Source organism: Lycium barbarum, chromosome 6 (genome assembly GCF_019175385.1).
Source record: "Lycium barbarum isolate Lr01 chromosome 6, ASM1917538v2, whole genome shotgun sequence".
Taxonomy (NCBI): Eukaryota; Viridiplantae; Streptophyta; class Magnoliopsida; order Solanales; family Solanaceae; genus Lycium; species Lycium barbarum.
In genome coordinates, this window is record NC_083342.1 from 89,877,414 (window position 1) to 89,890,842 (window position 13,429).

General features: G+C 33.7%; 1 long non-coding RNA gene across 1 annotated transcript; it reads left to right on the top strand.

Moving 5' to 3' along the window:
• Positions 1-4,153: 4,153 nt before the first annotated feature.
• Positions 4,154-9,308, top strand: LOC132644771 (uncharacterized). The gene is made up of 2 exons (XR_009583903.1): positions 4,154-4,750; positions 9,011-9,308. It is a non-coding gene; the product is annotated as an uncharacterized LOC132644771 (long non-coding RNA).
• The last annotated feature ends 4,121 nt before the right edge of the window (positions 9,309-13,429 follow it).

Genomic DNA, 13,429 nt, shown 5'->3' on the forward strand with positions numbered 1-13,429 from the left:
TTTCATGAATAGTCATTCAGTTTTTACTTTATTACATTAAAATTATTAAATTGTTACTACTTAAAAAAATTGCATAACCTTACGTAGATATCATAGAAAATCATTAAATTTAGTTTTTTTAACAAAAAAATCATTTATGGCAGAAAGGCACAAGGAAACATGACTGACAATTAATATAATATTACTTTTATGATACATAGAAAAATTTGAGTGACTTTCTATGATAATTAGATAGAGTAATTAAATTTTTCTTCATAAAGAATAGTTTAATAACTTAAGTGCAATAAAATAAAAATTAAGTGGCCCTAAGTGAAATTACCCAATTTTCAACTGGAGGCCATAAATGACAATAAGAAATGTCAAGGGACTTTGGAGCAAATAACAATTAATACCCTAGCTGCATATCTAACTCGTAACCGAAGGCCACCGAATATGGCAAAATAGTAGAAAACCCAAACACAAAGCCACTGTATATATATATTGCCCCCTCACGCCTCCCATTTTCCTCAACTAGTCTTCTCCCCCAAAATTTGTATGGGCTCCGACATTTGGGACGCTTTCTAACATCTTTTATTTCCCTTTTCTTCTTTCCTTTGAATTTTTTTTTGCAGAATCAAGAAAGGAAAGAGATGAGTAAGTACGTGGAGTTGTTGGATGCTGGAGCAAGAATTATGGCGAGATTTAATTCTCACTGCCCACAAACTTCACGTATGTACTACCATCCCCCCGGCAAGCACGATGAAGATCTCCACCATATCGATTTCCAGCACCTCCAATTCTTTGGCGGTGGAGGCAACAATCACCATGTTGGCGTCACCGGAAGTGAAGATGTGTCTGGTGTACGATTTGGGGCCGTTGTTTCCAAGACTAGGATTGATAGCACTGAATTCATTCTTTATACCGTAGTTTAACTGATATCATGATTTTTGAATGCCGGGCGAAATTTAATATACTCTTTCATAGTTTTTCTGTTTTGCTGTGTGTGTGTGTGTGTGTTTTTTTCATTAAAAAAGTTGGAAGTCTATTTTGCTTGTTAATGTTGTTTTGTGTTTCTGAGAATCTGATCTGGCATTCCAAGGTCCAATTAAGGAGTTTTGAACTTACAATTTGATATTTTAAAAGTAATTCTTTTATAGTCCAACTTGTGAGATTTGGTTTATAATTTGTTTAGTAATGTTATTTTAATAATATACAATCACACCTCTCTATAACAGCATTATCTATTTTATCTCTTTATAATAATTTCTTACCTATAATCTCTTTGTATAATTGTTCCTTTAATATAATAATTAGTTATCTTTATAATAAACATTACCAACATTTTCAGAGGATTTGACCAAATATTTTGATACTTAATGAACTATTTGTGGCAAAATATTATATGAATTTATATTTCTATTATCAAAAGACTTCCTTCTTTATATGAATTGTGATTAAACTTAGGAAGGTGTGTAAGAGGTTTGATGTACATCACAAAAAATAAAATTCTAAAAATCACTTCCTCATTCAAACTTTACTTCTCGTAAAATTCCTAACTTGTGTTGGTGTGAAAATTAAATAAATATTTATGTTAAGCTAAAGCATGACCAAAACCATTGTATGCGAAGTTGAAATCTTCCTTTGATGTACTTTTGTCTCTTCTTTAGAGCAAAGTATAAAGTAAAAGTTGCGCCGACAAAATTTAATTCGTTGTAGAATAACTTTTGAATATTGTTAAAATGTATTTAGAAAAATTAGAATTGTAGTGATATTTTATTTTGTCCTTAGAAATGTGATTTTATAGGATTTGATACCGTCTATAGAAGATCACAAGATTTAAAATATTTTTACTATATTTAAATATTTTAATTACTTAACATTTCTTAAAATTCCTTAAACTGTGTCAAATTAAACATGACCACAAAAAATTATGGGGTGCATTATAAGGGAGTATAACTTTCTTTCCCCTCAATGGCTAGCGTAAAGTTGCAGCATTATTATCCTCTTTATCTGGGTGGTGATGAAATTTTTAGGCGTCTACTCACTATTGTTCCCATATTTTTTCTTTTGATTCTTTTAGTTGTTATTTTGGTGCTTTCACAAAACGCTTCTTTGAGAGGCTTCATTTTTAAGTAGAATAAATATATTCTAGTTAGTGTTCTATATAAGACTATACAAACTACTCACTAATTTTTATACTTACTTTCTAAGTAGCTTAGGAGTTTAATTCAAAAGTTATTTTACAGCTGGGCGAATTTTGTTTACAATATCTTCAAATTCCAGCCCGAAAACAATTTCGCAATGATAAAGCTTATCAAATAACGTTTGTAAAAAATCAAACAAATACTAAGGTAGTTTTGTCATAACGTTTGTAAAAAATCAAAGAAATACTTCCGTCCAAAGCTTTTTATTTCTCAAAGCATTAAAGTGAACTACAACTTTTAGTGGTCCTTTGGTACGCTGACTAAATTATCCCGGGATTATAATTTCAAGATTATAGTCCCGAGACTAATTTATCTCATCTGAAAGATGACATGAAATAGTTCCAAGGTTAGTGGGATAAGGTGAGATATCCCACCCTTAGGATTGTGCTTCATTTTATACTCTGTTTGGTAAACGGTATTCTACCAAATATGGTATAAAAAATTAGTGTACCATGCACCAAACGACCCCTTTACAGTTTTACTTCAATAATAATTATAATAATAGTAGTTGTAGAAGGTAGGTGGTATACGTGACATAAAAATGTTTACAATAATGTGTTCATTTGTTAGGTGAAGCCGGTAAAAGTTGAAACATCCATTAGATGAAATTGACCCATACAAACAAATGGTGCAAGTTGCAATTCTAATTTAGGGTGTGCGTGGTAGGTAGTAATTTATAATTTTTCTATGTTTGGTTTGAAAATTATTTTTCTTACAAATCAAAAAAATAATTAATATAGTGGAAGTACTAAAAACATTTACATAAATGATATTCCACACTGATTGTCTCTTCCTCACCTACATCACTTTTCTGCTTCCAGAGAGAAAGACTCAAATTTCTAGTTCTCACATGCACTTTACTGTTTTCAAAATTCTTTTTAACCCCCAGCCCCAAATCCCGCGCAAGTGATTGCCCTTATTGTATGTAAATATTTTAGGTATAATATTTTATACTTGTCCAATACCCAAAAAAAAAGTAAGAAAAATACTTCCCTTGAAAAAGATATTTAAACCCGTGCCTAATAAAATCCTAGCGAAATCCTTGGCATTCATTATCTAGTAAATGCTATATTTGACCAAACTATTTGTTCAAATAAATAATGAAAAGTATGAAAGGAAGTTAAGTCAGAGAAATAAATTAAGGTGACCAATATATATTTAGGAAAATCATGTCAATTGTGTTGACTAAATGCTGCAGGATTTGAATTTTGAAATCCAAAAAATGAAAATAATATTTATTTTTCTTGAGTTAAATGGATACCTTAAAGAAAATATATACGGTTAGTGTTATATAGCCATTTCCTGTGTTTGGCTTTACACTGAACCAATTAAGCTATTCCACTTCTCATTGCTCCATCAATTTACTCATTAATTTTTTGTAACGTGTTGCATGTGCACAAAACGGTAAGTTTATGCTTCCCCCAGCCTCAAAGTCTTTGTCCCCGTTGAGTTCTTTAAGCTAAATTTGATTTCTTCTCTTTTTTCTTAAAACAAAAATATTCCACCCTCCGAATTAGTAATTTTCACTTATATTACATAATAACATACCTAGCGTAGTTGCATAAGCGAAGTCTGGAAAAATGAGGTCCTCAAATTTTACCTCAACCAGAAGATAAATAAATTGTTTCTGATAGACTCTCGATTAAAGTATACATAATTTAAATTTTAAGCTTACTCGATTGATAATGAAAGTTTTATGAAACCTTCAACCTATTTTATTTGAAGTTTAAACTCGAAATATGTCAAAAAGCATCTTTTACGCGGTTTTGTCAAATGTAACGAATTTTTAGAAAGAAAAAAAAAAACATCTGATCGTCATTTCAGGTCATATAAAGTTATGAAGTTTAGCTTCAGAAATCAAAATGATGATAAGGAAAGCCGAAATTAGTTTAGAAGTAAAAAAGAATAGACAAATATTGTGACAGAGCAAGTAAAAAACTTTTAGGAACCATTTTGAGGTATAGTTTATCTATACTCTCTCCATCTTAAAAAGATTGTCTTCTTTTCTATTTTAATCTGTCCTAAAAAAATTGAGATATTTCCATATTGAAAATAATTAACTTTATAAGATACAAATATTTAATGCTTGTTTTAGATCATACATTTCAAAAAAAAATCTTTTATTTCTTAAACTCTGTGCCAAATTAAATTAACACAATCTTTTTGGAACGGAGAGAGTAATATATATCAGGGAAAAGGATCCAATATACCCTCTACTTTAATTTATTGGTTAAATTTAACCTCCGTTAATCAAAATAGTCAAATATCCCCTCTGTTAACCAAAATATACATATATCCCTTGAATTGATGGAAATCTACATCAGCCAAAATTACTCAATTTCAATTAAAATTATCTGACCTGTCTCCTATAACCCAACCCGCGACCCCATCTCTTCTCCCTCACTATTGCTTGCTCCATAGACATCATTGCCGGCGAGCTCGTGATACCGAAGCTCCGGCGAGCTCCGGCCACTATCACATCATTTGCTCCATAGCCATCATTTGTTCTTTCACATGGAATGGCAGATCCTGTTAGTTATGGTGATGGCCACCGTGATATTGACCAGGTTACCCTTTACTTGGACTATCTTCATCTTATTTTTCGAGTCAATATGAGATCTTTTTGTTTTTCTTTTCCGTTTGAAGAATTCTTTGACCTTTTTTTGTTTGGGTAATTTAGAACACAGTGTGCAGATGTAGTTTTAGAGGGCAAAAAAAGCATCCTTATTACAAGCATATTACACTTCACCAAGGTGTTGTGCATTTTTAGAAGTATTTATCACTATTCGAATGAAATGGGAGACCCAGCTAGTTTGGGATTTTAATGAACATATGCTTGATTGATTCTTGAAGTAGCTGTTAAAGAAAGAAGAAAGATTGGTTCATCTTTCAAGTGAGATTCTTGTGTGTCCAATGTTTCTATTCAATGCTCTTCCTGAGTTGTTGAGGTCGAGAATATAGACAAGGGCTGTTAGCGCCAAGATGGCCTTGTTCACATTTGCATGGCTCAAAGCTACAGCTTTATGTAGTTCAGGGCCTTAATTGGATGTAGTAAGTAGCAATAGAACTTATCTTACGCTGATCAATAAATGATATAGACTAAAATGAGTATTTCTACCGGAATTGGTAAATATATCCATAAATTAGTTGCATAACGAAAGTCTAGGACAAGATTAATCTGTTAGGATGGGATAGTGGCCGGAGCTCCGGTGTCATGAGCTCGCCGGCAATGATGGCTATGGAGCAAGCAACACCGAATCAGAAGAGATGGGGTCGCAGGTCGGGTTATAAGAGACGGGTCGAATAATTTTAATTAAAATTGAGTAATTTTGGCTGATTTGAGATTTCCATCCATTCAAAGATATATGTGTATACTTTGATTAACATAGGGATATATTTGACTATTTTGATTAATGAAGAGCAAATTTAACAAATAAACTAAAGTAGAGGGATATATTTGACCTTTTTCCCTATATATTATTTGATGACGCCAATATTATGCAAACAAATAATAATAAAATCATATAAGCAAATAAAATAAATAAACTAATAGAAAGGGACCACTCGGGCACCGCGGCGGACATTTCACGCTTACAGCAAAGATTTTACGCGGTTTGAGGTGAGATTCGTTTTAGCCCTTGAACTAATCTATTTTAACGTGTGCTCCTCTACCTATTCCGAATTTCCCTTTCCTCCCTGTATGTCCCTGTATGTTTAATCATATACAATTTCCCCCCTTTAGGAAAAATCTAAGGCGTTAATATTCTTTTCCCACATGAGATTTTTGTTTATACGTCGCATCTTCTTTTGGAAGCATCTCAATGAAAAATGATGAAACTTTCAGATATTCTAAGTTTTAGTATGACAATACCTTTTAATTATGTATTTTGCTTTTTATCATGTCATAGTGTATAACTTCTGTTCCAAAAAGATTGACATTTTTTGCTTTTTGATAGTCAAACTTTTTAATTTTGACCGTTTGATTTAATATAGAATCTTTCATTTTTTCGAAATAAAATTTACATATTTGGAAATTGCGTAAAAAGTATTATAAGTCACCATAATTAATAATTTAAATGATTTAAAAGACGTATGAAAAAATTACGGTCAAAGAACAACTCGTTTGACTCTCGAAAAACGAAAAGTAATAATTCTTTTGGGACGGAGGGAGTAAAATTTAGTCTTCAAAATAATTTGATAATTGGTTCTTAACTTTAAAGTCATATAAACATAATCATGTAAAATGAAAACAGATGAAATAATTATTAGGTGGTACTATATTTGGTAAATACTTACCCGTCGGTATTTACACCAAACTAATGCAGCTTACCGTAGTTAAGTGTTTTAATAAAGTGAATATATATATTAATTAATCATGATTAAGTTATAGTTGTACTCCCTCCGTTCATTTTTACTTGTCACGTTTTGACTTTTCACGCTATTTAAAAAATAATGATTAAGATAGGTGTTTTACCACAATACCCCTATTAAATGGTGTATAATTGTTGTTACACTCCGTAGTTTCGTATGTTGAGATTCAAGCTACCTTTCAGGGGATATGTGAGATGATATGTGTTTATCTTATGGTTATGAGGGTTTAAGTTTATCTAATAAGCCACGGGAGGATTGGAGAAAGAATATCTTGTAGTATATGTGAAGTTTTGAAAGGTACAACCATAGAAAGTACATAGCAATGAAGTAAAGGAAGAATTACGATCTCTTAAGTCGTAACCGGGAAGGACAACCTTGGAACCAAAGGACAAGACCATTATCAAGTATGATTAATGATAAATATCATATATGGAGAGTTTCAGAAGATTCCGGGACTAGGCAAATCGAAGAAAAAAAGTTTGTCAAAAATTTTAAAAAAAGTTGGCAGAATTTTGGGTCAACTTTGGAGGGGTATATCTCTGGGTATATCAGGAGTTTTAAGGTATTTTAAAAGCCTAAAATGAAGTTCGTCGAGTTTAGTTTCCAACGCAACAAACTGTTCATCATTACGACATCGGAGTAGGGAGTTATGGGCGTTTTAAAACGGACAGCCAGAGGAACCCGAACCTGGGCGGAAAATCCGGAAAGTTCACTTAAATGCCCACTTATATTTTGACCCGGCCTAATCCGAGTTTGGCACCCATAAAAGGGCCCCTACACTTCATTTTAGTCATTTTTCTTTAACTCGACAAACCAATAGAACTCTCCTAACATCTCCACACCTCTCTAGAATTTCCCACACTTCTCTCTCCATTATAAAAGTGTTCTTGAAGGTTCTCCACCATTCCAAAATATTATATACCATCACAAAAGAGGATTAAACTCCAAAACCCAAAGCTAAGTCATGGAGAAGGATTGCGTAATAACCCATATTAAATTAGGGGTTATTTTGGTATTTAATCAAAATAGTAAAAAAAATATATATAGAAGAATTAAGTGGTACAAAATAAAAGAAAAGGAGAATTAAAGGGTCCTTTAGAAAAAAAAAAAAAGGAAAAAGAGATGTGGGCCAAGCCCACAAAAAGAAAAAAAAAAGGAAAAAGAAAATAAAGAGTAAAAGGGAATAAGAGAGTTAGACGTGAATTGCAGAAGCAAAAACAATAGAAGCCGAACAGAGAAAAAGAATTTAAAAAAAAAACACAGTAGAAGAAAGGGAGAAAAAGAGAGGAAGAGAGAGGAGAAAAATAAAGATTTTCCACCCAACTCATTAAGGTAATGATTATAATATTTTATTTATGTTTATTACATAATTATGGGTGAATCTTTATGGTGAAAATATGGGGATATTTTTAGGAATTGAGAAAGTTTAGCTCTAGGGTTGTTCAATCAAAATCATTGATTTGAAAGGGCAAATAGTGTCGGATTTTAGACTTATATATATCGTTGGAATCCTCGTTATGGTCTTCCCGAAAACATATGTCTTGTTGGGTTTTGGACACATTAACCAGAAGACGTTTTTGTCCTTTAAAATTTGACTTTAACCATTTAAGCCTCTAAAAATATAGAAGTGGTTTACCCTAAGGGTTTTGACCATCCTAAATCCGTTTTTGTGTAGTTTGAGGCAATCCGGAGACTCGAGAATGCAGTTTTGAATTGTTGGGAAGTGTGCTTGAATTGTGAATTGAGGTAAGTGAGACTTTAAGCTTTGGGTACTTGCTTTTCAAAATCCGTTTTAAAAATATGTTTTGTCTGCCTGGTCCATGTGTTGGGGCGAGCGTGTGCTTGGCAGAATCGGTGGTCCTTAAGGCCAGCCGCATATACTTTATTTTCAAATACTCTAAAACTCTATTTATAAATTGTTTTGTAATGTGATACGGCTGTGAGCCATGATATTGGGGCATTGTGTATGCTTCTTGATTATATTGGGGCATTGTGTATGCTTTCTTTAGCATTGTGTATGCTTCTTGATGATATTGGGGCATTGTGTATGCTTCTTGATTATATTGGGGCATTGTGTATGCTTCCCTTAGCATTGTGTATGCTTCTTGATGATATTGGGGCATTGTGTATGCTTCCCTTAGCATTGTGTATGCTTCCTGACATATTTGACACATTGTGTATGTTGCCGTGGATTCATAGTGTTGACTAATTCTTTAACTGCCACTTGTGACGGTTCGTAGTGTAAATTGTGTTGAGATATATAATATATTTGATAAACAGTGGCTTGGACCTTGGTTGCTATTATATAATGATATATACATGTGCATAAAATTTTTGTACTTGTTGTGTGTTTGTATTTTCTAACACTTGTTCCAGGGGTATTTAAAGTGGCGGGTCGAGGATCTTACTGGGTTATATTTACGTATAGCTCACTCTTTACCTGCATGTCCATGCAGATACTATTGGTGACGACGAAGCTAGTAGCTCACGAGTTTGCTAGAGTTGATCTATTGGTTGAGGTGAGCCGCCGCTTTGTTCGTGGAGGCTACCAAAAGTGTCTTTATCATTTATTTATTAATGTTTTTTTTTCTTTTGGGATTTAAAAACCCAAGCCTTTTGTAATTCTCTTAGATGGTCCATGGTCTAGTGTGGGATTTGGGCAAGAGTATTTGGTTAATTTTTTGAGACACTAATTATCCATAATTAATTATTATATTATTTGAGTGCTTATTTAATTTGGTTAATGCTGCAAAATTATGATTAAGATATGAAAATGTGGTTCGCCTGGCCGGTGGTGCGTGCTGGGTGCCAATCACGTCTAGGGGGTATTTTGGGACGTGACAGATTGTTCTTGTCTCTACTTAATGTTGTGATGAATTTCGTCTTGGAATAAGTTGAGCGGAGTGAAGTTCTTCTAGTGTAAGGTATGTTCTTCATCCTATTTCTCATGATTAAGTTGATTTGAAGGTTTAGCGAGTCCTATAAAAGAAGAGAATCATAGTAGAGAAGTTGCAAAGTATTAAAGTGAAGGTGATGACTATGGAATGAATTTGAAAGGAGATTTTGGATTAGTTTGAGATTAAATTGAATATAATTCTTTGATTATGGTATTGTGGATATTGTTATGGTTGGTTGAGAAATTGGGAAAAACATCGTGTGGGATGTTTTATGGAATATTTTGGTATTGATGATGATGTTATTGGCATTGGTGTTGTTGTTGTCGTGTTGATTGTTGGTATTGTGATTTCGGGCTAGGCACATAAACAGGGAGATGCTGCCCGAATTTCGGCAGATTCTAAAAGAATTTTAATTAAAGGCTTGAAACAAGTGTATGATGGTGAGCCTAACAATAGTATGAATGGTTTTATATGTAGATTACGAGATTACGAACGATCTTAAGTAGATTGCAAGACAGGAGGTAGGTTGGAAAGTCGAGAAGTGAGCTTCCAGGTATGTTAAGGCTAAACCTTTCTTTCTTAAGGCATGATTCCTTGTTGTAAACCTATAACATGATATTTTCAATAACCTTGTTTCTAAAAGTACCAAAGCTTATAGTCCCCGATGTTCTTATGATATCATTCAGCTCGTTTCACGACTATAGATGTTATTCATTGTTGTTGATCTCATCTTATGATCTTGTTCCTTCAAGGTGAGATATGTTGATGATGATAGTTTCATAATCTTAATCGGAGGTTTACCGACCTTATGTCACTCCGATGCATTTAAAAATGTGTACTTAGGTAATGTCTTGTGGGACATACATAAAGTACTAGCAGAGGATCCCCAATAAGGTATTTGATACTAGAAGAGAGGCTTATGATATACCTCAGAGTTTGGTTAATGTTCAGTTAAGTGGTAAGAGGTCCTAATGGCCCAGAACTGTGCTTATAAGTCGTATGTGATCATGTACGCAATAACGGATAAGTGATGACCATTAGAAGTGCATAGAGATTACTCAGGGAGGCCATGTCATGATGTGGATTATAATTATACCACTGGGCTGCGATCGGTTGGGCAGATATGTATTTACCATTGGTCTACGACCAGTTGGGCAGTTATGTATTTACCACTGGTCTACGGCCAGTTGGGCAGTTATGTATTTACCACCATGCTACGGCTGGTTGGGCAGTTATTACCACCGAGCTACGACCGGTTGAGCAATTACCCCTGATCAGTCGGGCAGTTGCGCTCTACCGTCGGACGATAATCGGACGAGCAGTTACCACCGTGCTATGGCCGGTTGGGCACTTACCACTGATCAGTTGGGTAGATAGCACTAGGATAATATGTAGGTCAGGATCACAGTATTATGCATAGACGGAGTTAAGGATATGAGAGCATAAAGAGACCTGTGTGCTGGATTCTCATTAGTAAGTCAGAAGTGCCAAGTTGATGCTTATCTTTACTTCCTGCAGTTTACATATATTTATGATGTTACATTTTCGTCTTACATACTCGGTACATTATTCGTACTGACGTTCCTTCTTGTGGACGCTGTGTTCATGCCTGCAGGTGTAGACAGACGGGACAAGGATCTTCCCCAGTAGGTTGTTTTCAGGTACCAGTCTTGATTGGCGGGCTCCACTTCTTCCTGGAGCATTGCCTAGTCAGGGTCGTATATGTACTTTGTGTTAAGGGTATGTCGGGGGTCCTGTCCCGACTTGTATACTTCAGTCATGCTCCTAGAGGCTTTGCAGTCAGTGTCTTATATACCGCTTAGTTATGTCTTGCCGGTTGTTATATCAGATTCGTGGGCCCATTGTATATATATAGTTATGCATGATATTATATTTGTATTTAGCCCCTTGGTCTTATTTTGCCGTTTGAGACATAGAGGATGCAAGTTATAAATTAGTTTGCTCGGTTTCTGTTAAGATGCTGGGTGCCAGTCACGCCTTACCAAGGCTGGGGCGTGACAAATTTATTGGAGTTGGAAAAATAATTTAAAATTAGTAATAAATGTCAAGAGTAAAATAATTTTTTTTTTATCTTACCTTGATATGTGAAAATTGACAAGTAAAAATAACAATCTGTAAAGGAATAATGGATAAATAAAAGTGAAAGGAGGAAGTGTGTGTTTAAACTCATGTCATGCATCATTGATTTGATGTAAATCCCTCGTGTGAGCTAGTTTCTTATGTTTTCTTTATTAGTTCAATTACTTACGCAAATAAAAGAGTGCGTATAAAACACGGTGAAAGATCAAAAAATAAAACAGAAAGGGGTCAACATATACGGCAACTTAAACAAGCTGTCAGCTAATCACGGGCGCGCAGCTAATTAACATTCTGGTGCATGTGCTTTTCAAGGAGAAATATGCATATGCTTTTATTCTTTACCATTACCATCTTTTGTGTTAATTTTCATGTAATTTGTAATGAACCCTAGAATCCTGTCAGTTTCCAGATTTCTTTCTTACTCCCTCCATTCACTTTTACACCATTACTATTCTTTTTATATATTTTTATTTTTATTTATCAATTTTTACATATTAAGATAAGATATTTTTTTCTTATTTTATCCTTAGCATTTATTATTCATTTCAAATTATTTTTCCAACTCCAATATAATTATACGCCATTTAATAGGGGTATTATGGTAAAACATCTATCTTAATCATTATTTTTTAAACAGCATGCAAAGTCAAAATGTGACAAGTAAAAGTGAACGGAGGGAGTCTTTGGTTATCGCTTAATCCCGCTACATTAGTGTTGTCTTTCTTTATCAAAAAATGGAAAAAGTGAATTATTAGGTCCCATCAATAATTCAAGTGATAAAGTTCTCCATTACTTCAATATTCAGAAGGATATAATTCTACAAAATCAAACTAAAATTTTGAAACTAATTAAACAATGATTTCAAGTAATTTTACAGAGCTAGATTTTCACTAGACAACCATTGTCCAAATGGAAATAAAAGAATATATACCATCAGACAATAGAAAAGACAGATCGATGCATAAGATATGTAATCAAAAGCCTGACTTGTTGAGGAATCTTCACGAACAAATAGAGAATAAAATCTCTTGACAAGTTAAACCTCTTGTGGACGAAAATCCTTAATCTTCAAGAGAAAAACACAAACCTAATAGGCCCCGTGAGACAGACCGATTGTTTTAGATGGTATGGCTATTTCCAATAACCACTAAAGGTGTGTTTGGTATACTTCCTTTCAAGAGATATTTCCGTGAAAAATAAGTATATTTTTTTACTAATAAATAAGCAGAAAATAGTATTTCAAAATACCGTGAACGTTTGACCAAAATCCCAACTACACACCTAACCTTTGCGGGAGTCCTATTATCCCCTGGACAAATTTTTTCAGTATCAAAATGCCCCTTTTTTGCTGATGTGGCAGTCCAATATGACAACTCCCAATTATTAACAGGCGCTTGTCCACACGCGCCTGACCCACGTGCCACATCTTTAATTTCCCTCCATTTTTTATTAATTTCCCCCCTTCCTCCATCCATCTACTCTTCTTCTTCTTAAAAAAAAAAAACTCTCAATTTTCCATACTCCATTTTCAATATGAGGATCCGAAAACCCATTCCTAATTCTCCTTCATCTTCATCAACATCATCATCATCTTCATTAGGAGTTGAAAAAAAAATCACACCAAATCAACTCAAAGAATCTCCAACCAAGCAACAAGTAGCAACTCCAAACAAGCAACTTCCAATCAGATTTTCTTTAACAAGATTAGATTTTTCAACCTTGATTTTTTTTCTTCAGATTTTTTTTTTTTTTGAATTTGATTTGGGAAAACAGTGATTATAATCCAAACAAACCCAAATGTGAAAGGAAGCTTCCTAACACTAAGTAGAACAAAATTCATCCATTAATTTGATCAAACAATAAAGAATTTAAAGAAAC